Genomic DNA, 23,757 nt, shown 5'->3' on the forward strand with positions numbered 1-23,757 from the left:
TTTTTTTTTTTTTTTTTTTTTTGGCAACATCTTTTTTTCCATCTGACGGTCCTGTCAGCCCCAGAACTGTGTATGGTCCTGATCCTGCCTGTATTCAAAGCTGTTATTAAGTGGACTCTTTTAGGTTTTAGAGAAATGATAATGGTTCCAAAGATGACAGAAAGTGGCAGCTGGTGACAAAAAAAAACCCTTGATAAGAGGACAACAGTAAATCAAACTACCGCCACTTTTTCGTTTCATGTTTGTTAATACCATCTCGCCTTTTGAAGTTTAAAGCAAGGTTCAAAAAAGCCAGGTGCTGAATCATAATATTAAAGCAAGTAAGGAGCTCCATGAAAGCATAGAGATCTGAGGGGGGAGGCAACAAACACCACTTTCAACTGCCTTTTGTCGGCCTTTCTGCAGATGTCACCAGTGGTTATCCCAGCAGAGGCTTCGGCTTGTAGCAGTGCCTCTGGCTGATTCCCGCGCTGTGTTTCAAGTGTCAATCAAAAAGGAAGGACGCAGCTTAGGTCCTGGTCATTGTCCTGTGAAAAGAGCCAAGCATTTAACATTGATTTAGCTCCCTCAATATACAAAGATAGAGCCAGCTTTGTGCATGGAAAAGGGCCTGTGGCAAGGTTGCTTGTAGAGCAATTCCATCGCATCTGAAGCGCCTTGGTGTAGCTGTCAGACTGCGGTGTCTGGAGCCCTCTGAAAAGTTATTCGGGATGGGGTGAGCAGATTCTAAAGAGAGAGCACCATCTCCTCCAAGACTGGAGCGGGTGTGGCGAGGCCCTCATCGTAGCTCCTGGTCTTGATGGCCGTTTTAAAGAATAATTAATAATAATAACATCAGTAAACTGCCAGAGCTTGCAGAAGAGTAAGTCAGAGCAAGCTCTCAAGGCAGCCAGAGAAGGGGAGTGGAGAACCCCCCAGAGCGGGCTCTTCCTGCAAGTTGGCCTCACCCTGGGTGCATCCTTCCTGGCCTTGGCTGCTGCAAATTTAGACCACTGGGTCACAACTAAATGACCCAACTGTCTCCGTGTGCGCATGACTTTCTTTGCTGCCTCTTCTTCCTCTTTGCACCTCATCCTTCTCCTCCTCCTCCTCCCTCTCTTCTTCCTCTCCGTCTTTGCCTTTCTTTTCATCTCTGTTTTCCTACATACCATCCAATTACAGAATTACCATTGGGTTCCGGTGCGTTTTCACTTCTCAGCTGCCTGAGCTGGGACGGTGCAGATCCTGTCATTCCCACGTCACTTTATGCGGACGGTCCTCCACTGACAATGGTACGACTTCAATTTGCTCCTTTATGACAGTGCAGGAGCGATATACACCTGGCAGAAACCACACTTAGAATTGTGCATGTTGAGCTTTTCCTTAGCAATATGCAGTGCTATCTTTTCCCGTGGTGCTAGGTAGCAGCAGGGAGTCACAGGTCCCTGTCACCAAGGTAAAGAACCAACACCCTACGGTGTATGAGGTTGCTGAGCTGCCGTGTTGGGTAGGCTGGGTGTAAATGCACTTTTGATTTAGGGTTTCTCAGGATGTGACCCCATTGCAAGTCAGTGAGCATTTCCAAGCCCGCTCTTCTGCCCCACTAACTAATGAGTCAAGTTCCCTGAGATGGTGCTTGCTAAGTGCGGGTCTTGGGAAACTTGGTAGCAATGATGGGTGCTCCCTAAACATCCACGGGCTTGCCTTCCTCTCCCCACTTTCTTCGCAGTTGGACTGGAGTCTTGGAGTGAGTTTGAGCTGTGAGAAAATGCGTCACTTTGGCTTTGAGGACCTAATAAATGCCACACTTCATCCATCCCTGTCCGCTGCAGGAGCCCTGTGCTGAGATGGTGTATATGATGGATGTATGTGGATGTATGGATATATGTATGGATGTATATGGATATATGATGGATGTATGGATATATGTAGATGGATGGAAGCAACTTCAATTGCTGAGTGAAGACCTGACCCCAGGAGGCTTTTTGCATGAGAAAGAGACAAACCTTTGTTGTGTTAAAGCACTGAAATAGAGTCTCACCTATATTTTTTTCAATCTACCCAGTTTGCCAGAAATACCCTGATAAGGAACTCCTCTACAGAGAGTGAGTCTGCCACCCTGGATAGACACTGAGCTTTTTCCAACATCTGCTCTGACCTGTGTAAATACAGAGAGATGACAAGTGGAAAGACAACATCACAAAATGGTTCATTTTCCCTTTAGCCAAAGTTCAGGGCCTTAACAAGGAAATGGAAGGATCAGCTCTTATGTCCACGCATTCCCAATGCCTTGGCCAAACTATCCTTTAGCTGCACTTTGATTAAGAATGAACTCAATCGTCTGTCTCTTTCACTCTTCATCCTAGATCTGAGCGACTTAGGAGAAATAAATCAACCTTACTGGTCAGCATGAGGCTGAATTTGGGTCTCCAGCCTCAGCTGCCTCTCAATACCAACTGGCAATTCCACTGGGCATCCTTAAATAGCTTCTTCTACCATCTTCCTACCATGACGTACTTCCAGTTACATACACATAATTTCCCTAAAATGTCCATTCCTACCCCATAAGCTTTTCTGTGTCTCTCTCCCTGCTCAAAGTCTCTTTCTGTTCGTTCAAGGGTGACCCACATACTTGCCTTCTGACTCCCATCTTCAAAGACTTTACTTTTTATATTCCTGGAATTTACATCTTCAGTTGCTCATCTACCAGCATATAAATCAAGCCCCCCTCTATACCTTGGATAAAGTACTATATACTCACTGTCTCCTTTTTCTTATTCCCCAGCTATCCTTTGATCCATACAATCTGACTTCTGTTTTCTCTTCTAGCCAATTCTGATGAAAGCCACTGAGACCACTGCAGAATTGCAATAGGAACTTTCAGATTTTCGTCTTGCCAGTAGCCCATAGACACTGAAACCATTGCCATTTCTCCCCTTTCTCCAGACTCACTTTCCATGATTTTTTTCTCCTGTCTTGCCACTTTTCTCTGGTTTCTTTAACTCGACCTTATTTCTTAGATTCTTGTTCCTTTGAACACTGCCCCTCCCATGAACGCCATTTGTCAAGCTCCAAATGGGGGCCACTTCGTGGTATTTGAAATGGCCTTCACGGCACTGATTGGAGTGGGGGAAAGGACATGGTTAAAATACTCAAAATTCTCTATAAGAAAAGGAATGTTTTTGTCCCAGACTGTGGCCTTGTGCTAAAATACCAATTCCTCCAGTGCAATTGAGTCGTACAGTTTTACAAGAAGATGTGACTCAGGTTATAGAACTGAGACAGAAGGACAGTGTGGCATCTCTCTGTTGCTTCTTGGCCCAAAAGCACTTGAAAATGTACTTGCTTGCCTGAGAAACTGTGGATTCAAATACATACAGAGGGATCTAGCCACAGGCAATTCCATAAGAGATAAAACTAATAGAACTTTTTAAGTTCCTATTCCAAACAAACAATTCTAGTGACTGACTTGCTTGATTCTCTCTTCTGGTTTGTGTTTTCCTACTGAAATTACAGCGAACCTCGGTTTACTAAGTAGATTCCCGCATACATTTGCAGTCACACTGACAGAGACGTTATACGAAAGACATTGGGCAAATCCCCTCCTTGGCCTTTTCCTTCTGAGTGCAGATATCCAATGCTTTGCTACAAAGGTGATCTATTGCTTTATCCTTGAAGGAAAGGAAGCGCCCCAGTTCTACCTGAAGCTGAACTTCTCTGTGCTCCTCCATGTCAACCTTTTAACTGAGGTTGCTAGGTAGCCAGGCACACCAAGTCATGAACTTGAACTAATTGTCCTCATAGTCCAAATGGTTCCACTAAATCTACATGCAGGATTTTATGACTTTCTCCCAGCTTCCTTATCCATTAAGCCAATTCAGCTTTGATTCCTGTGCTGTGATTCACTCTCAACCATTAACCAAATTTTTAAAGCACAACAGAAAGCAAAAGCAAGGAGTCTACAGTCTGGAAAAGGTGAAGTCACTGGGCATTAAAAGAGAAACAAGTAAAAGTATCTTGAATCCGTGGATAAGCTAAAGCAAATGCCATATGACACATGACTTTGCTTGCCTTGATGGGGCGTGTAGTCCCTGAGCACTGGAGACAAGGCAGGTAGGAGGGTGCCAGAGATGTGTTTAGAGTTATGAGTAGTCTATATACTGAGTTTATTAACAATTTAATGGGCCCTTTGGATCTTTCCACCCAAAGACTATTGTTTTCCTCCAGATGTTTGGCTATGGTACCTTTTTACACCAGGGCCACAGTGACAGGAGAGTCTGTTTTAATGACCTCATGGTCTCCGGTGACAATTTCTCACCCCTCATCAAGCTCCTGAAATGAGGAATACTTATTGGATTTTTCAGCAGCACTTGATCATATTCTTGTGCTCTCTCTTCTATTTGCTTTCTTCAGCTGCTCAGAATTTCTCAAATAGTTTAGAGTACAGACTGTGAAATCGCAGGAGAGGGGGATCAAGGAGAAAATGGAAGTCACTACTCTCTTAAACCCTCCAAACATCCAAACCAGGACCTGGAGAGCTTGGGCAAGTACCAAAGCCTCCAGAGTCCTTGATAAGTTGCTAAAGCTTTCTTGGGATGGTTAGGACAGACTTACTGTCCTCTCTCCAGACAATGAAGTCCTCGGTCAGATGTCACCAAGGCATAGCAATGGAATTGTGGTTTCTGCCTGTCTTTCTCTTGGTCCACTCTTGTCTGAGCCCTGGAGCTTATGCTCATTGCATTCCCTTGGGTTCCCTGGTATGTGTGGGTCTGAGATCCATTTGGTTTGTGGTCAACACAGCCTGTGGTTCCCTCCACAAAGCATATTTGTGTTAACCTGTCATCTAAACAATGAAAAAGTGGATCAGGTCACATAATTATAGTCAGGTAAAGTAAAAAAAAAAAAACAAAAACAAAAACAAAATCTCCCCACTATTGTTTTTGTTGCATCTAATCTTAAGTCCCCTGAAAAGAAGCAAAGGAAATTCCCATGCAGTTGAGTAGAAGGTGAGAGAAGAGAAAGGAAGAAAAAGCACTTTCGTCCAAGCCACTGTAGGCTGCGTCCACTCATAGCAAGACCATACCTTGCAATAAATCCTATTTGATTTATTACAAGTTATCAGAGCAGTCAAATTTGGTGTGAAAATCTGCACTCCACCTGAGCTAGAATCAAATAGCAGCCACCAGGGAAGTGGCTGGATTAAATGCTTCCACTCTGCTTGCATTTGGCCTTTGCTATACCAATATTTATTGAGGCAATTCTCTTGGTAATTCCTTGATGACTCCTTCTACTCTCCACCTCTACAAAGCCACTAAAAATGAAGCTTCTACAGCCATCCAGGACTTCCAAAGATGGTGTGTTATGGATGCAGTGTGGGTTGCAGAATTCCAGGGAACAGGCCCCATCCAGAATCCACAAGTTCAGTGGCCTTGGGAAATTAACCACTGTATGACAGACAGCAGCCAGGACAGCACCTGTCTGGAGGTATCACAGCAAGGGCTTAGAGAATGTACATAAAGCACTTGAAACAGAACCCACAAAACAAATGGTCATTAAATATAGTTATTGCTATTTTATATTGCTCTAAGGTAAAATACTCAAACTCTCAGTAGACAAGTGTTTTATTTGGGAAATTAAGATGAGCCTGTGAAAGATTAATCCATGACAAAAATGTAACACATGATTACTATGTAAAATGTGGGAGTATAGAAAGTTAGAGGGGACAATTAAATTCACCTGTAATCTCACTGCCCAGAGGTAACTCATGTTAATGTTCAGGCATGCGTTACTTGAGATATGCAATTTGTATGCATTACTTGAGATACATAATTTGTACTGATATAAATGCAAATATGCATATTTATGTTTATAAATAGTTTTATTGTGTACACACAAATGCTGATTCACTTTTTTTTTTTGTACTGAGAATGGAACCCAGGGCTTTTGCATTGAGCTATATCCCCAGTTCTTTTTTTTTCTTTTGAGACACGTTCTTGCTAAGTGGTTAAGTTGATCAGGCTAGGCTACAATTTACAATCCTGCTTCAGCCTCCCACAATGCTGGGATTACAGGAGTCTGCCACTATGTCCAGTCTATGTGCATATGCATTTTACTTAGTAGAGACGATACAGTGTGTGTGTTGATTAGAACTGTTCCCTCAGAGAGCTTCTTCATCCACTCCAGATAAAAGAGTATTCATTATCCTTAACCTCCCAGGCCAGCTGGTTTCAGAAGACTCCTTTCCACTCCATTTTTACTCCTGGGGTGCTACTGTGCATCCCTCATACCTCCTGCAGACCCTCTGTGCAGCAGTGGGGTGAATGCCTTTCACTTGTAAATTCTTCCTCTGTGGTTCTCACCTTTCTAGGGACAGGGTTCTTTTGCCAACAATTAAGGAAATACAAATTAATTTACATTTTTATATAAACAAAGCATTAAAGGAAAGAGAACACTGCCAGGAAACACCCACATGAATACTCCACTGTTAGCTCCAAGGGACGTTTTACTGACTGCAGTTCGAGGCTTGGATTACCATGTCCGTGAACTCTGCCGGTGGACAGCTAAGCATAGGTTCATGCTTCCCTTTCCCATGTTTTAGTGTCTCTGTACTTTAGCTCTCCATGTACCTGTCTCTTCTGCCCCCAAGCCTATTTATCATAGGGACAGCATCACAGGGCTTCCTTCTGGACCTTCCCCACTGCCTGGTTTTCAGACTGATCTGGCCAGAGGATTGTACAGGTAAGGAGATCAGATCACTCTTCACTTTGCTTTCTGAAACCAGGCAGAATCCACACCCAAGCAGAATCCCCAAGAACTGGAATCTGACTTCCCCAGATGATTTCTAAGCCAAACTCTCCTGCTTCTTATCCAAGGTGGGTAACACTGTAGCCCACTTACCATGGACAGTGCTACAGGGCATTCATTAATCAGGGTGTTTCTGAGGAGAAAACGAACTGCTTCTGATGTCAATGCACAGGCTGGTGTAAACCTGGAGGAGAGGAATTAGGAGGCCCAGAAGTCTGCCTCTAGACAATGTGAGCAGAGAAGACACAGAGAGAGGAGATGGAGAAAACCCACACCTCCTGAAAGCACAGCGAACAACCCTGAGAAATGGTTTACCCACGACAGAGATGCAGCAGTTGTCCACAGAAGACTGGCATCATGGCTTTCTGTGTCAGCTTGGCTAGGCTGTAGTGCCAGTCATTTAATCAATAACTGTTGCTGAGGCTGTGTTTATAAGTGTGCTTAACATCTATACTCCGGCACCCTTAAGTGAAGGAGGCTACCCTCCCCAGTGCTGGTGGGCCTCATCTAAGCAGCGGAAGCCCTCAAGAGCAGACTCATGATCTCTGGAGACAAAGACATCCCACTGCAAAATTGCGGCTGCCAGCCCGTCCTGCAGATTTTGGACTTGGCAACCACACAGCCATATAGACAAATGCCCCAAGCAAGCCATGTGTATTTATCACATGTATGAGTCTGTCCATACATGCTCCGTGCACAGCTATGTAGTGTGCATGTCTGGAGATCCCAGACTCGTAACCTTGGGAAGCAGGATCAGCTCAGAAGAGGAGGGAAGCAAAGGGGGTGTGGTGCCCAAGGGCAAAGGGAAAGAATTCAGACACTCCTATTGCTGCTGCCCTAGATTCAGGACCTGCTGAGCCTGGGAGAGTGACCGGGATCCCTGAAACAGGTCTGGGGATGTGATGTTGAACATGGCTCATTTCCCAGGGACCGGAGGAGCCAACGGCAGTCACATAGACCACAGTGGCCAGGACCCCTCTTGCTTGTGCCTTCCCTTCCCCGGTCACCCCCAATGTCCTTGTGTGGGTCTTCTGCCCACTCTGCAAGGTGCCCAGTTCACAAATCAAAAGATAAAGCTACCCTGGGAGCCCACACCTGGGGACTTGTGGCTCAGCAGGGCAAGGTCACCTTGAAGACACCCAAGCACAGCTCAGCTAGGGCCCATGGGGATCTGCGGGAACCTTGTGCATCTGTCTCTCATTGCTGTGGCTCCTGGTCCCCCAAGAGGGACACTTGCACGTGAGGAGCTGCCTTTTTCAGAGCAGACCCGGAGAGAGACCCAGCTGACACCCCACTGCCTCTGAGGAGTGTGGAAGGGGAGCGGCTTTGGAGGACAGAGTCTTTAGAGGGGAAGTTGAGCGGTGGCAACAAAAGTTACCCATCGGCAAAAACAGCTGGGGAGCCATCTGTCCAGGGAAGCCTCCTGCCTGTTCCAGCCCCCCTCGCTGCATCTGTGAGCGGCCTGACCGCTGATGGGAGGCAGTTTATAGCAGAGGGAACAGAAGGAAACCAGTTGGCCCTTGGATAACCTTGGCCTCATTAGCATTGAACCAAAGCCCATGGTGCTATTGACTTCTAGTAAATATCCACCCATCAAGAAGATGTCCCCGAGCCCTGCCCCAGGGGTTTGCAGGCACCGGGCAGAGACTTCTTGCTGGCTGTGGCCAGCTTTGTGACCCAGGAGGACTGTGTGACGGGGTCTCCTCCCCGCCCACCACCACACGGGCTGAGAAACCCTCCATCTCCCTGCCAGGCAAAGCAGGGAGAGGTGGGAAAGGAAAAGCAAAAGCGTCAGCGGCTACCTCTCTGAGCGTCTCCAATTCTCTCGCTCCAAAGGGCCAAACAAACAAACCCTAGAAAGGCAGTTCAGCACTTGAAGTGTGCACAATTATATTTCCAACTGCTTTGAAAAACTTTTATTTTTGTACAGCAAATGACACATTATCTTTCCGGAGGTCAGGGAAGAATGCTGCTGGATTCTTGTGACACTGGGCGAGTGACTGTTTCTATTTGCCATTGTGTCCTGTGCAAAGAAAGGCAGCCGGTCAGCTGGGGTTACCACATCGCATTGCGGAGATGGCCGAATCCACCATAAGTGCTTTGATAACATTGGACGCCTTTGTGTGGATGGGGGCTCCCCTCCTTGCCCACGCCTCGGTAATGGGATCCCAAGTGCCAAGGAGATAAACGATGCTATCCTTGGAATGTCAGAGGTAGAGCTCTCCAGAAGCTGCATTCATAATTTGCTCGAACTTAAGGACTTGAATTTTTTAATAGTAATTGAAACATATAATTCAATAGAAGTGTCACTCTAATATAATAATCGCCAAGGAAATTGCACCACAAAGAAGTACTGTAAAATCGCAATTTACTTTAATCAGAGTGTGGGGAGCTGGTGATGTTTTCTCATCAAGAAGACCCCTAGATGTCTTCCCTTTCCATCTTTTGAATGTTCACGTGCATTCATGCTAACCTCTCCAGCAACACCTTAGCTGCTTTTTAGATTTCCAGTTGCATACTTGGCCCCTCTTTAAATGCTTATCGTTGTAAAGTGTTTATGTTAATTGCTCCGGTGGAAGCTTCGTAGTATAGACTTCAGCTAATCTCTTATTGTCAAATGGCAGCTTCCCTAACGGTTCGTCTAGAACATTTTCTTTGCCTTTGTGGGTAGAGGTGATACAAAGGTCCTTTGTAGATTTAAAAAACTGTAAATATAAGGTGCTGCTCCTGGGAGTCTATGCATCTTTCTTAGGACCAAATGATGTTGATGGGGGATTTCAGAACATTTTACCCTCCTCCAGAGTGGCTTGGATCCATCCAAATCATTATTGCCATTATTATTTGATTATTGATAGGTGGGAAGCGCTTCACCCTTGATTCCTGGGGAAATGCATGACCTCTTTTTACCCCAGCCCCACAATTACTGAGCTGATGTCGCCCTTTTCTTGCTCTGGGGTCTGGTTCATTGTTCCAACCACTCAATCCCCCTCCTTCCACTCTCCGGCCTCAGTGTACCCCTAGGAAACCATCTGGCATGAGACTGACTCACAACCAGAGACTCCTTGGAAACTTCACCCATGCACTCCTGCAAAAGAAGCCAGGTACAACCGCTACAAACCAGTGCAACCCAGCAGCATCCTTATTCCCAGGAATCCCAGAAACCTGGGGCAGACTTCAGATCAGTGAAGGGAGAAGAAAACTAGAGTAGAGAGGGAAGGTGAGGGACAAAGAAAGACGAACCAAGTAGTGAAAGTAAAGAAGGGAACGGAGAGAAAACCAGCAATGTTGACCACACGCTTCCTTGATAAAGTCTCTGACGTGTAGTGAAGTGAGAGGTCAGGACACCAAGTATGTATCCGTGTGGACTGTAACTAAGAAGATGGCATGGTTGATCTTGACTGGCAACTTGATTGGCATGAGAGTTGTTTAGGAGATAAGTAAAGCATATTGGGTGGATCTGAGTGGGATGTGGAGGTGTGACTCATCTGGTCCCCGGCTCCTTCCTCTCTTGCTTTCTCTTTCACTCTGCTTCCTTGGCTGAGCATGAACCAAGCAGCTTTCCTCTAATACACGCCCTTCCACCATGATGTTCCTGTCTTGGAGCCCCCCAACTGTGGAATGAAACCTCTGAAACCTTGAGCCAAAACAAATACCTTTTTTCCTTTAAAGTATATACATCAGGTATTTTGTCCCAGCAACAGAAACACGGCTCACCTCAGGCAAAAGACAAAGAATGACAGTAGAATTTGCCAGCATGAAAATAGATGTGTTAGGCAGTAGGGATTCTAAGTACTATTTTATCCATTTTCTGGACTTTCTACTATCCACCATCTCTGTAAGAGGTAGAAGAAAAGAGGTGACAAAGAACGTGGAACTCCAGCCCAAATGCCCCTTCTGAACCTCACAACACTTGGCCCCCTCCCTGCATCCTGTGGAAGTCCATGGACCTGGGAGGGGAGGAGAGAAGGCCTGAAACCCTCTCCTTAGTGAGTAGCTTACACTGTCCTCACTCAACCCAGGAGGCTGGAATTATGGGCTCAAGTGGAAGCCCGTGATGATCTTTCCGAAGTGACGTGCTCCTCCCAAGGGACACTGCTTATGAGTCAGGTACGGCAGGAACAGCCCCTAATAGTACTGAAATGGAACTTCCTGGATGTGTGGGTTTAAATGTCCTTTCCAACTGAAACATTTTTCTCTTGATTTTTTTAATCTACCAACTCCCCTCCTAATGACAGCACATACACTAGAACCGGCACAGCGTGAGTCTCTCCCTGCAGAAGGGTGACACGAAGAGCTACAAGGATCCCAGTATCAGGGGAGAGATGTAATTCAGTACAAACAACTCGGGCTCTGATGTTGACCAGACTTAATTTGTCACCCTACTTGCACCTGAGTCAAGCTCGCTGGGCCTCTGTCCTCTCTGTGGATAACTGAAGGGAATCTGCCCACCTGGAAGGGAAGGGGCTAGAGTTTGTAGCGGTGAAACATCCTGCCCGTCGTGCTCATGCTCAACAAACGGTTCTCACTCCGTCAGACCCAAATGTTAATGTTCATGCCGACTCAATTCATGAGATCGCACCTACACAGAAAGAAGGCAGAATGACGGCCTGAGACGTTGCACACTAGAGAGGACACTGCTTCAATCACGCCCCTAAAATGTTCTGGCCATACACAATCAATGTCTTGTAAAATACACTTGCTTGACAAGTGCCAGCAGCAGTAGCTGGCTGCTTGGGCCCAGGTGCCCACTGGACCAGGAGCAAGGGGCCCTATGTTCACCACCACAAACACACCGAACGACTGTAACACCACATTCGCCGGTGTTGTCTCAAACCTGAAGGAAATGGTGAGGAAGAGCGTTGTTTGATTTTGTTGTTTTGAGATGGGATCTCTCTAGCTATGTATTCCAGGCTGGCCTCAAACTCAGAGATCCTCCTGACTCACGTTGCTGAGTGCTGGGATTACAGGGGTCACAACACACCCTGTTTAGAGTCAGGATTTTTTTTTAGTCCTATTTGAGCAGCACTTCTATGTTCAAATCAAAACTTACCTGGAACAGATACTCAGGTTGTAGCCTCCTGACCTGGTGTCCCTCCCCTCCTGGAGGCGGACTTGAAGGCTCAAATAGAAAACTGCAGAAGAAAGCTGGAAACCATGGACCGCTTTCCGGTTTAAAAGTACGCAACTTTATGCATTTCTGTTCTACTTCTGTGTATTTCCATGTCTACTTCACTGGTGCCTGGCCACAGACATGACCGCTTATTTCTAAAAGCACTGTCCATATGTATCAAAGTATATTATCAGATAACTTTGTTCACTTTTAATTGAGGCAATGTAAAAGATGCTCAGTTTGTGACTGTGCTGTAGTTCGTGCTTCTTGTGTTATTTTCTTTTTCTTCCCTCCTTGTCACTCTTTCTACCTCACTTCCCCCTCTACTTTTTCCCCAAACACCCCCCCCACCTTGTGCTGTGGCTCTGTCCTAGAACCCAGCCACCAGCCTCTGTCTGTGCTTGCGTGTGCCTGTGAGAATGAGGAAAGGGCAGGAAAGCTGGGTTTTGGGTGCCACCACAGGGCAAGGCTTTCTCTCCCCTGCCAGGTCTCTGTTCTGAGATTTTTTCCTTTTGGCCCTGGACAACCTCTGTGATGGACCGTGGGCCATCAGCAGCACCATTTGCTTTGGAAATGTTATTGAAAATACAGACTCCTAGGTCCATTCCCATATTATTGAATCGAGGTCTCAGAGGCTTGAGTAAGATTAGCTCCCAAAGTGATTTTCAGATTTCTAAACCTACCTTGCAAATCCCCTTCCCCAATCCCCATCCTCCCAGGCCCACAGCTCCCTGGTCTCAGCTTCTTTCCGCTCAGTTTTCATCCCAATTACCAGCGAACTGGTGGATGCTACTGCTACTTCAGTGAGCTCCCACCACATCCCTCATCACGCCCATTGTACTCCTCAAAGCAAAGTCAAGAATCGCTGCCTTTTTATTTCCCTCTCTCGATATAGATTGTAGAAGGAAGCAGGTCCCGTCGCTTTTGTTGTCCCTACTTCTGGGCTGAGCTCCATTTGCTGGTGAGCGGGGGGTCTAGCTTTGCTCCCCCTCTCGAAATACTGCGATATTCAACATCCTTTCATGTTGGTGCTTTTAAAGTAAATCTTTGGACAATTAAAGACATGAAATGGCTAAATAGAGTTCTGCAGGCGTTGTTCTCTCCCTTTTAAAGGTTTAATCACACTTAATGGCTCTCTTCAAAACTTGAATTTTCCATTTTGGTGTTTTGACTTCATTGAAAGAGTTTACTAATATTCTTTCAAAAGTATTCTTTGCTCAAATGAGCTATTCAATAAAGTTTTATGCCATACTATAGGATTTAGAGTAAATGGAAAATAATTTAAAGGGAGATCAGAGTTGGGGTGCCATTCCGCTCTACAGGTTTTGTTAGCTAAACTATATTCCTCAATACGGAGTGCATGGAGAGTTGGGGTGGAAGTGTGAGAGTTATTTAGATACAAGGGAGACCATTTCAGACGCAATTTCAATACCTTCTTTTCCCTGAAGATGGGTTATCATGAGGGCTTGTGCTTCTATAAATAGGAACTTGTGATGAATTTCCCCTCATCCGCCCTCACTCCCTTCTCTCTCCCATGGTCTCCATTTCTTCTTCCTGAAGAGGGTGGGTCTTTCTCTGACCAGTCCTCTGCCTCACACTGTCTTGCACGCATTGTCTCGACCCTGCCCAGCCTCATCTCTACCGAGATACGTCTTGTTCCACTTGTTGTCACTGTCAGGAGTGGGAGCCAGCCGGACACTGAGTGGCCCTCACTCACAGTCCAAGAGTTTGCCACTGGAAAGGCAAACTTAGTGGAAAATAAATGCCTGCCGGCCCCGACAGCATGATTATTAACCCTGAACTTTGTAGTGGTCTAATTAATGCAGTTGTATTTGCGACACTAACAGGGTACATGGGAGAGTGAACCCGGGCTCTGCCTCTGTGACTGAACAGCAACAGCTCTCTGCTTGTCTGCTGTCTGCCCGTCTGCTGACAGCCAACATTTGAGCACCTGCAATGTGCCCAGGAGGGTACTAAGCTGCAGGACAAACCTCAGAGACCAGTGGCCTGCCTTTGGGGAATTCAGCATTTGGTAACAGAAACAAGGAATACAGGCACAGGAAGAATGCGAGTGACATGATCAGATGCTGGAATCTGTGATGCTGTCACTGTTGTTCCCTGCCGGATCTCTGGGAAGACATTCTTCTCTGAGGTTCAGCGTCTTTCCACAAAGAGAATTCAATGCTGCCTGAAAGTATTTCATTTGCTGTTTTGTTTCTCATTGGTGTCCTCAGCACTTAGGACAGCGGGTGGCCTAGAGCACATGCCCTGTAAATAGTTGCCAAATGGTGTGCACCTGGGGGGGTGGTCAAGAAGTCCTCCTGGAACCTGAAAGGAGGTCTGGCCCAGACCTGGATTTGCCAGAGGCGGGAAGAATGTTCCAGAAGACAGCGGCAGAGATGAGGATGTTGGGTGACAAGACATTGAAGATACAACAGGGGGAAGTCTCCAGTCTGCCCTCGAGTCTCAGGATGTTCCCTGGAAGGTGGGATTTGCTCTAAATTCTGAAAGGCCTGAAATGGCAGAGTTGTTAGCCTGAAGGGTGATATTAAAGGGTTTTGAGCAGGAGCATTATACGAAAAAAGTAATTTTGTAGGAAGATAGAGAAAACTGGAAGTGCTAGAGAAATAAACAGAGCAGACATTGTGACAATTGACGTGTTGGGTGACGGGGCCTGAATTAGAATCGTAAGGATGGGAATCTGAAGGACTTTTAACAAAAGGAGAACCATGGAACTCGGTAACAGAGAGGAGCTATGGTGCCGTGAAGGAGGAAGCGACTGAGACATGAGATCCGGGGTTCTGGTAGCTTCCATAGAAATGGGGGTGGAGGACATTATTTAAACAAATAGAATGAAATGGTTTTTGGTTATTTTGAGGGTTTGGTGGAACACGCAGGCTGCGGAAAATGTGAGGCCGGAGAAAGGAATATGGAGAGCCAGAGATAAGAGATGTAAAGTCATTGTTGTGAAGGTAACAGAGAAAATCATGAGAGGAGCCAGGAGAAGGAGGAAGAGAGATCCAGAGGCAGAACCCAAGAGACCACTTGAGAGGAGACAGAGGGGTGTGGGGCGGGGCCAGGAACGGTGTGGGGGCCAAACCCTGAGTGACTAGAGGAAGAGTCATTGCAAAGGCCCCTCTTCCTAAATTCCTGACGAGGGCTGTAGAGAAGACAGCAAGGAAGACAAAAACACTAGAAATTAAATCTGCCTATCAGGAAGTCCATGGGAAGAGACTCAAAGCTTTTCCCACGTAGGAACATATTTCACGAGGGGATTTGACACACACTCAGCCTTTCCATTGGGGAACATTCTGGAAAAGCCAATCTTTCCTTCCAGTCTCGATCCACAAGGAATGTCCTGGGGGAAGGACCTACATACTGTGTGATGATTTCACCCAAAAGGAGCAATGGCTTCCTCAGCTCTGACACTTCCTTTTATTTGTTTTCCCTTTTTCGAATCTCACAAGTTGCACATTTTTAAGGTGCAGGAGCCAAAAACAATGGAAAGTTAAATAAGTCTTTGTCAAACCCTGGCCTCTACAAATTCAGTTCTCTCCCCAGAAAGACAGGTGGGGAAGTTGAGTCCCATTAGCTACAGTGCTAGACTAACACTTAGATATGCCAGGCTGTTGAGTGGCAACCTACGAACATTTGGGATCATATTTCGACCTAACCCCCACTCCAAGACACTTCCCTCGGTCTTCTCTCAGTCTGTGCATCTAGGCTTGGAATTCCTCAAGTGGACAAAAGCCACGGATCCACAAGGAGCCCTCAAACCTAAAACACAGAGACTGCTGCGTCCCCATCTCCACCACCACTTGGTTTACATTAATCCCAAACAACAAATAACTGAAAGCAAAGAATAAAACCCACAAATGACATCAGATGTTGTTTCTTAGTGTCCCTGGAAGCTGGTGACCAGGAATGATTTCACAGTGCAGCGGCCTCGGTCAACCAGTTCTGAAAAGGTCGGGGCTGGCAGTGGGAGGCAGGTGAGGGCCTGGGGTGGGTGGCTGCAGGGCCAGAGCTCATCAGCTGGTCTTGCACAACCAGAGGGTAGCACCCAGGGAGAAGAGCTGGCCGTGACCTGACCAGAGCTGAGCAGTTACGGAGGCTTCCTGTGTGCGCCTCTCTTCTTCCCTGAAAAGGCAGGGAAGGATGTGCTCTGCTCTCCAAGAAAGAAGTGTCAAGGTGGAGTGAGTGTGGCGGCTCACCCCTGTAACCCTACCACTTTGGGAGGCTGAGGTGGGAGGACAGAGAGTTGGAGCCCAACTTGGACAATTTACGAAGACATACTTGCAGAATGGAAAGGAGGAGAAAAAGAAGGAGGAGGAAGAAGAGGAGGAAGAGGAGAGTGGGAGGTGGCAGCTCCCTAGTCCAGGTCTGGGGCACCCTAGCAGGTGGCAGTTGGGGGAGGCTATCTGTGCTGCGGCCCTCAGGGGCCGATGGCTGGAAAGGGCTAGGGAAAGGAGGGGGGAGCAGAGGGGGAGGGGGCCTCCACTAGAAGGAAGTGATTTCCTTCAGATCAGCTTCTTCCGGGTAGCCAGGAAGTGGGGGGGCGGGTGAGATGGAGCAGGATACTCAGCCACCTGCGTTTGGCCAGAAGGGACCCAGTATGCCAGTACTCCAGGAGGCGCCTGAACTTGCCCTTCCGTTCCTGTCCCCAAGAGCATACACTCCCCAAGGTAGCCATGCTAGAGGGCACTGGAGACCAAGGCCAACTTGGCTTCTTTGGGAGAGGGTCTTGCTATGTAGTTCAGGCTGGCCTTGAACTCACAGTGATCCTCCTGCCTCAGCCTCCTGAGTGCTGGGATTACAGGTGTGCACCACTGCTCCCAGCTAAGTCTGAGTGTTCCTGTGGAGCCAGAGCTCTTGAGTTCGCTGGGGCTCGTGAGCTACTGGGAACAGACAAGATACCGACGGTCACGCAGGCCTCCCTTAGAACTTCTTCTCCATTTCACTTTGTATCCCTCACAGTCAGAGCACAGCCTGCTGAGCAGAGGGTCCAGCGGGCTGATCCCAGACCCTTGGGTGTGGGGGGAGGAGGCGCCCCAGAAGGGCAGGGAGAACAAAGGGCCGAAGACAGCTCTGGAAATAAATCTCGCTCCCTGCCCCACCCACTGCCCTGGCCCAGCCACTCCTGTCTTCTTTTATGAGAAAAATCGCTTCTTTCTCTGTATGTGTCTCTCAACTCTCAGCAAGACCAGAACAAGCGCATGAAGGTTACAAACCTGCTACTTCGCTGGGGCTGTTTATTTCCAGTCGGCAAATATTGTGGCGATGTTCACTTCAATTAGGAGACACATTGGACAATCTGAGTACTCCATCTGATGCCTCAGGGCAAATTTGGGCTCTTTCAGGAAGGAACGTCCAATAACAGATCCCTATGAATAAAATATGCAGGAAGGAACTTCCAGCAGCAGCCTGGGAAAATCACCTTCTGCCGTAAGAAGAGCAAAATGTTTGCAAGAAAGAAATGTTCACATAAATGAAGCGTGGTCCACAAACCGGAGGGAAACTGAGAATTCAGAGCAAGGCTTCCATGCCTGCTTGCTTTTCCCTGCCTACAATGAAGAATTGAGGAGTCAGGCATCAGGAATTCTATGGAGGAAAATCCTTGCAGGAACATGAAACTCACCGAGAATCTTGCTGGTTCGTTTCTGTTTTTTAAATCATCCTGGAAACCCTAAGTTTTCCTGGATGTCTAGTTTTGATCCTCTTGTTTAAGCAGCTTGTTTCTTTGTCACCCTGAAGATAATCACACTGTCCCCCGGGCACCCCTCTCTGTACCCCACCACTATGTCTTGAAAGATGGAAATGGAGGACCTGATCCCTCTAAGGAGCTTGTCTCCTGCATCCACATTTCCTGTCCCTCACAGTACCTCAAGCAAATGCCACCAGCTCCCCGGTCTCCCAAGTCCCCAACCAGGAAGGGGACAGGCAGTCCTTTCTCACCTTCCATGGTTCTGGAAATCAAGCCAGGTGAAAAAGACTGGAAGGAAGAGGAAGTTGGGTAGAAAGGAAAGGAATCTCATTATGTGGTTCCTGTTTTCCAAACTGACCTGGTCAGTAGAAGGAGACCTCGGAAAGATCAGATACCAGAAGCCAACACGGCCCTTAGGTCAGTGCCACTCAGACTGCACAGGTCCTAGTTCCCAGGTCAGTTACTCACAGGCTACTTCAAATATTTACCTGTGTATTTGTTTAAAAGCAACTGCTTTCAGCTTCTACTTTGCTTGTCCTTAGCATGTGCTTCATTTTGCACATTAATAGCACGTAGCTTCTATTTCTAGAAGAGCATTATAGGCATCCCTTGTTAGAATAGAAAAAAATCTCTTGAGACTGATCATGCATTCTACTGATTGTCCATTCTTCTCACGTAGTTAGGCATACCTATTATTAGTGGTAAACGGTGATCATGGCATCTAATTGAAACAAAATTTACTGCAGAAGAGACCTTGCAGTTGCGTTTGGACTTGATACCTCTCTTGCTGTTGCTTATTTTTCCTATTTTCATTCATTCATTCACTCAACAAGCATTTTTGAGAACCTAGGATGGGCTGGCACGCTGGGGAAGCTGTGGAGCAGAGACTCACTTCCTCCCTGTAGGAGACAGCAAGGCAGAGAGGGAAGCTGGACAGGAAGGAAAGGAAGCAGAGAGGAGAGAGCGCGCGCCGTAGTGCTAGGTAGTCGGGAAGGCTTGAGTCGAGACTCCGGACACGAGTTGGAGCTGGTGGTGCGCAAAAGAGTAAGAGGCAGGTTGGGCAGAATACATGTGTGCAAAGGCATTGGATCCTCACCAGAGAGAGCACGGCTCTGCATTTCAGAACCAACCTGGTTCTCACCCTAACCCCTTCCTGCCTGCTCCCTGCCTCTCTCCTTCTGGCTGCCTCCCCTTCTTTCCCTTCCTGCCCCTTTTCTCCTCTTTTGCTCTTTCTTTCTCCCCTTTCTCTCTCCTACCACTTCGTCTTCCTTCCCCTCCTCTCTTTGATCCCCATGATCAACGCCACAGTCCCACCTCAAATCCAGACAGTTCTGAATAAAAATAGAAACCTGAAACACCTATGGAAGATCTGAACATCAGGCAACTCCTCCAATCCACGCCCTCCCCTCCCCTGAGCCTCTGTGAGGCACCTTCCGGAACCTCATGGGCTCGGGGGCTCGGGGAGGGTCACCATCCTTGCCTCATGCTGTCCTCCTGGCTGCCCATACTCCACACACATGAGAAATGTGCTGCACAAGCAGGGAAGCTGGCTGGAGGGCAAACCCAGGGGGCACCGACTTTAGGAGTTTTAATAAGGAGCCAAGGGCAGATGTGTGGACAGAAGCCACGCATGAGGAGCCATGATCTGAGCACTGCCGGAAAGCATGTGGACAGTCCGGTCATCATGGCAGCCTTGAAATGCGATGTAGATAGGAAAACTGCCATGCAAGTCCAATCAGAGCCTCTTTCAAATTATTGGCATTCTTTCCCTGTGATCCACCCCACTGTACAGTCCTGGATAGAGGAGATGATTAAAACTCGACTCTCCCTGTGCTGATTTTCCAAAGTTTGTAAAAGAGAAATTGCCCCAGATATTGGCTGTCGCCATGCCGTGCAGCGCGTCCTGTCACCAAATTCATCTGGCTGTGCTTTTGAGCTAAACAACATGCATCCTCAGACTTCATAAATTGTCATTACTCTGCCCATCCAGAGTGCAGAAATTCATGACTTGATCTCAATCAAACAGTGTAAAAATCCAAACAAAAATACATCTGGACAGACAAATAGGATGCCAGGTTTCTGCTTGATGAGAAGGGAAATAGCTCAACCCTGGCCCCTTGAAATGAAGGCTTTATCTAAAAAAAAATGCTCATGGAACCTTCACAGAGTTACCGATAGCAGCTTCTCTTATAATATTCAACATAAACTAGATATGGAGCTCATTTCACCCAGTGCTTTGTGACCTGGAAAACATTCTGTTGGAGCCTTAAAAGAATTAGCCCATGTTCCGTCTTCCCCCCAAATGTGGTGATCATCATTATCTCTTCCTGTAGCCCAGGTGAACTGAAGCCAGGGATTTGGGGCAAAAAAAAAAAGTGAACTCGCAATTTCCTGACACAGTTAACAAGCCATTCAAATTCTGTCCTGCCCGGCCCCGGCATGCAAGTTCAGGGAATCGGAAGGCGAGATCCATGAAAGAAAGATAGATGCTGATAACTTTTTTTGGCTAAGATGGATGCACAAAGTAGATTGAAGTGTAAAGAAGAGGGAACATGATTTAGTGGTCAGTTAAATAATCCATTATCCACAAAACAGGTTACTAATGCCAAGGTTTGTCTGAACACCTATTTCCCTTAAGCAAGACAGATTCATCTTGCGTTGTGTAAGTAGAGAGAACTGCGGGATATTTAATAATAGGGAGAGATCAACCATCCGAGGCAAAACCAAAGGTTATAGAACTATACACTCTAACCAGGTGGGGAGGCTTCACTGTGGGCTCATGTTCCTCTTCCAGTTCCTCTCTCCGGGGCTGACAGGGGCAGAGACCAGAAGCAGGATGTATGCAAATGCTCCTTAATTGTGCCCCAGCCATTTCCCACTGTGGGGGCTTTTAAGATAATTTATTAATATTCTCTGTAACCACTGTCAAGGAAGCAATGTGCCATAGGTTTTGTGCGGTGTGTGTATGTGTGTGCGTGTGTGTGTGATTGCTTCCCAAGTTATTTATCTGATAATGATATTAAATATTAGAAACTCTAACAGCTGGTGTGTTTATCCTGACTTCAGTGTATTAACCTCTTTAGCCCTTTTTTCCAGAAGAAGGATTCGGCTCCACAGATTTGACTGTCAGCTGTGGTGCCTGGCGGGCCCGCCGATTGGCACGCTGACAGAATCTAAAGTCCAGAGCAGCAAGTAAACATGGATGACATTGCAGCGGGCGAGGGGGGACAGCACATGATGACTTGAGGCACCTGCAGCTGCTTGCACCCAAATCAACGTAAAGGCTGCACTCAGTGGAATGGAAAAACACAGAATTTACTGGGAGGGCACCGGCTCTGGGTAGGTGAGGGAGGAAGGGGAGGGCTGGGGGAGAGCACAGGAGGGGACAATGGAGCCCTGAGCACTGGCACCTTGCCCATTGACAATATTCAGAGAGCTAAAGCACCTCAGGCGAAACTCCTGGGTCCTAAGACCCTGCACCTCCCAAGCGGCCAGTGTGGATCGAAGGGAACAATGAGATGATGGTCTGGGGATGACGGACAGACCTCAGCAGGAAGGGCCACTGAATGGCATTAGGTTCTAGGACAACGGTGATGGCCAATCTCAAAACATGACACTGCCAGGTGTGGTGGCACATGCCTACAATCTCAGTGCTCAGGAAGCTGAGGCAAGAGTATCCCTTGGTTGGTTCAAAGCCAACCTGAACTATATGGCGAGACTCTCTCAACAAACCAAAACAAACCAACAAAATATAAACCAGACAAAACTCAACAACAGTGTTATGGTTTGTATCTAGATGTCCCCCTAAAGCCTCATGCAGTCATAGGTGGGGCTTTTTCAGGGCTGGCTGAACCTAGAGTGTGTGGTGCTGAGATTAAGGATGCATGATTACTAAATCCATCCACTAACAGGTTTGGAATTGCCCTAATCCCAGGAGCCTGGATACAACATAAGGAACAGAAAGAGGCTTGTCTTGCCCCTCTTGCTCGCTTTGCTGTCTTCTGCCCTCCATGAACTGTTTCTCCTCTACCATCCCTGTCTGCCGTGCCATCCTACCTTGGAGCCAGCAGATTATGAGCGGACCTCTACAAACTGTGAGCTAAATAAACCTTTCCCCCTTTAACTTTGTTAAAATGTTGGCTGTTCTGTTTTGACAATGAGAGAACAGTAACTAAGACAACCAACAACAGCACATATGGCTGTGCTTGAGAACTACCTTGTAGTGGCTGATTTATGTAATCTCTCAGCCTCAATTTCCACCTGGGCACAACCAATCCATGGCCATGGCTGTAGTCATAGTGGGTCATAGTCAAATGAGATAATAAATGGGTGAAGCACAGATATAAAGAATTACCACTTCTTAGGCCATAAGATTTGCCTTCATATTCTTCCCTACCAAGATCCCCTACATTTGAAGAGTCTGAGGCATTTGCAAGCTCTGCAACCTGCTTTTCTTGTGGAGACTAAGTTTATAGTACTGGATCCCTTTCTGAAATGTGGGCACACAGTCTTTGGCACACAAGGAAGTTCCTCACCCCATGGGTGGAGAGTACAGTGGTGATGGAAAATAGTGCTCATATGCACAGGAGAGATTTTCCTCTTGGAAGGGATGCATTCTACTCCAGATCCACCAAGCAGTGTGCCATTGATGTGTATCTCAATGCTCCTTAGGAAGGCTAAGGAAGACAGTTGGTCCTTCTTAGGAAGAAATGCACAACGTGTAAGGCAGGGTGGGGAGCCCCAGGGAGGAAGACAGGGGTGACTTTAAGATGTTATGCAAGACTTTGCATATCACAGTATTGGTATACAATAGGTGCATGAATTGACTAATGAATGAAGAAACAAATAGTTGAATAAGAAGTTTATGTCTGCCCCAAAATACATGCTAGTAAGGAGCACACTCCACACATGAGTTCTCATGTGTCGGACCATTCTTGCCCCACTTAAACACTCTTGCTTCCATGCATCCAAGGACTTGGACCACTGGTCCCACTCCAGCTGCCACTACAGGCACTGGAGACAGCCCAGCCTGACTGGGCACTGCTTTATGCTTCTCAGTGTCCCACAGTGACTGTGGGAAGATCTCACAACCCACACACAGACAGCCCTATCATGCTAAGAGCTGATGCCCATGGGTGACGGGAGTCAGCCCTGGTGGGTACCACCCTCTCCCCTTCTTCCTGGCTGGGCATTCCTGTCAGAGTCCTCAGGACCTCAGGGGGTGGGTCCCCTGTGTGGGGAATCCCATTACACATTGCACTGAGCAGAGGCCACTTTGGCAGTGTCTCTTATTTGGGCTTCTCCTTATTTTCTGCCTTCCTCCCACTTCCCTCATTCCTGTGTCCCAAGAAACTCCTTAATAAAGACTTGCACCTTAAATGTAATGAAAGACTCCTGGAATAGTTTTCTATCACTTACTTTGAGTACACAAAATTAGTACATTCTTAGCACACATCTTCAATGTGCAAAGACTTTGTAGCAATGGAATTTCCAGTACTTGGCTCCTCATAGAGGAAGGGTGTGTGAGCATGAAGTCCTTCTTTTTTCCTCTGCCATCCTGCATCAGCAAGCATCTACATATGAGATCCATGTATGTCTAGGTTAATAATCAGCAAAGTGTGACTGCAGGCTAAATTACATACATTGCTTTTTTCTGTAAATAATGTTTTAATGGAATACCATCACATTCATTTATTTACACAATGTCTATGGCTGCTTTCAACCCTATGATGGTGAATACTTAATCTTGTTTGTCAACTTGGTTGCTTGACAGAAGGATTTTGGAGCTCATATCATGTTGCCATGTGCCTTAGATACAGGACATGGAGCTGCAAGACTTAATGCTTGCTTGCTGTGTTTTAGTCTCACTATGATCTGATTCTTTTCTGTCCCCCCACCCCCATTTCTCCCTTTTGGAATGCTTACCTTGTGCCACTGTGTCATGGGATTATGTAACTTACTCTTTGAATTTTACAGAGCTTCATGCCTAAGCATTTGCCACGAGTCTCAGAGGAGACTTTGTACTTGGATTTTTGAGCAATGCTTGAACTGTTGAGACTTTAGGGAAGAGTTAAAACATTTTGTTTTGTATATAGGATAGTTACATCATGTCAGTCAGATGTATGACCTTGTTGTTGTTGAAACTATTTGGAGATTATGG

At 46.7% G+C, this 23,757-nt stretch overlaps 1 long non-coding RNA gene across 1 annotated transcript; it reads right to left on the reverse strand.

Moving 5' to 3' along the window:
* Positions 1 to 8,710: 8,710 nt before the first annotated feature.
* On the reverse strand, positions 8,711 to 18,050 carry LOC104875142. Its single transcript, XR_783974.2, has 4 exons — positions 17,956 to 18,050; positions 17,125 to 17,277; positions 11,233 to 11,362; positions 8,711 to 8,806 (listed from the first exon to the last, which is right to left on the reverse strand). It is a non-coding gene; the product is annotated as an uncharacterized LOC104875142 (long non-coding RNA).
* Positions 18,051 to 23,757: the final 5,707 nt, after the last annotated feature.

This window comes from Fukomys damarensis, unplaced genomic scaffold (assembly GCF_012274545.1).
Source record: "Fukomys damarensis isolate Sample0158 unplaced genomic scaffold, DMR_v1.0_HiC HiC_scaffold_11, whole genome shotgun sequence".
Lineage (NCBI taxonomy): Eukaryota > Metazoa > Chordata > Mammalia > Rodentia > Bathyergidae > Fukomys > Fukomys damarensis.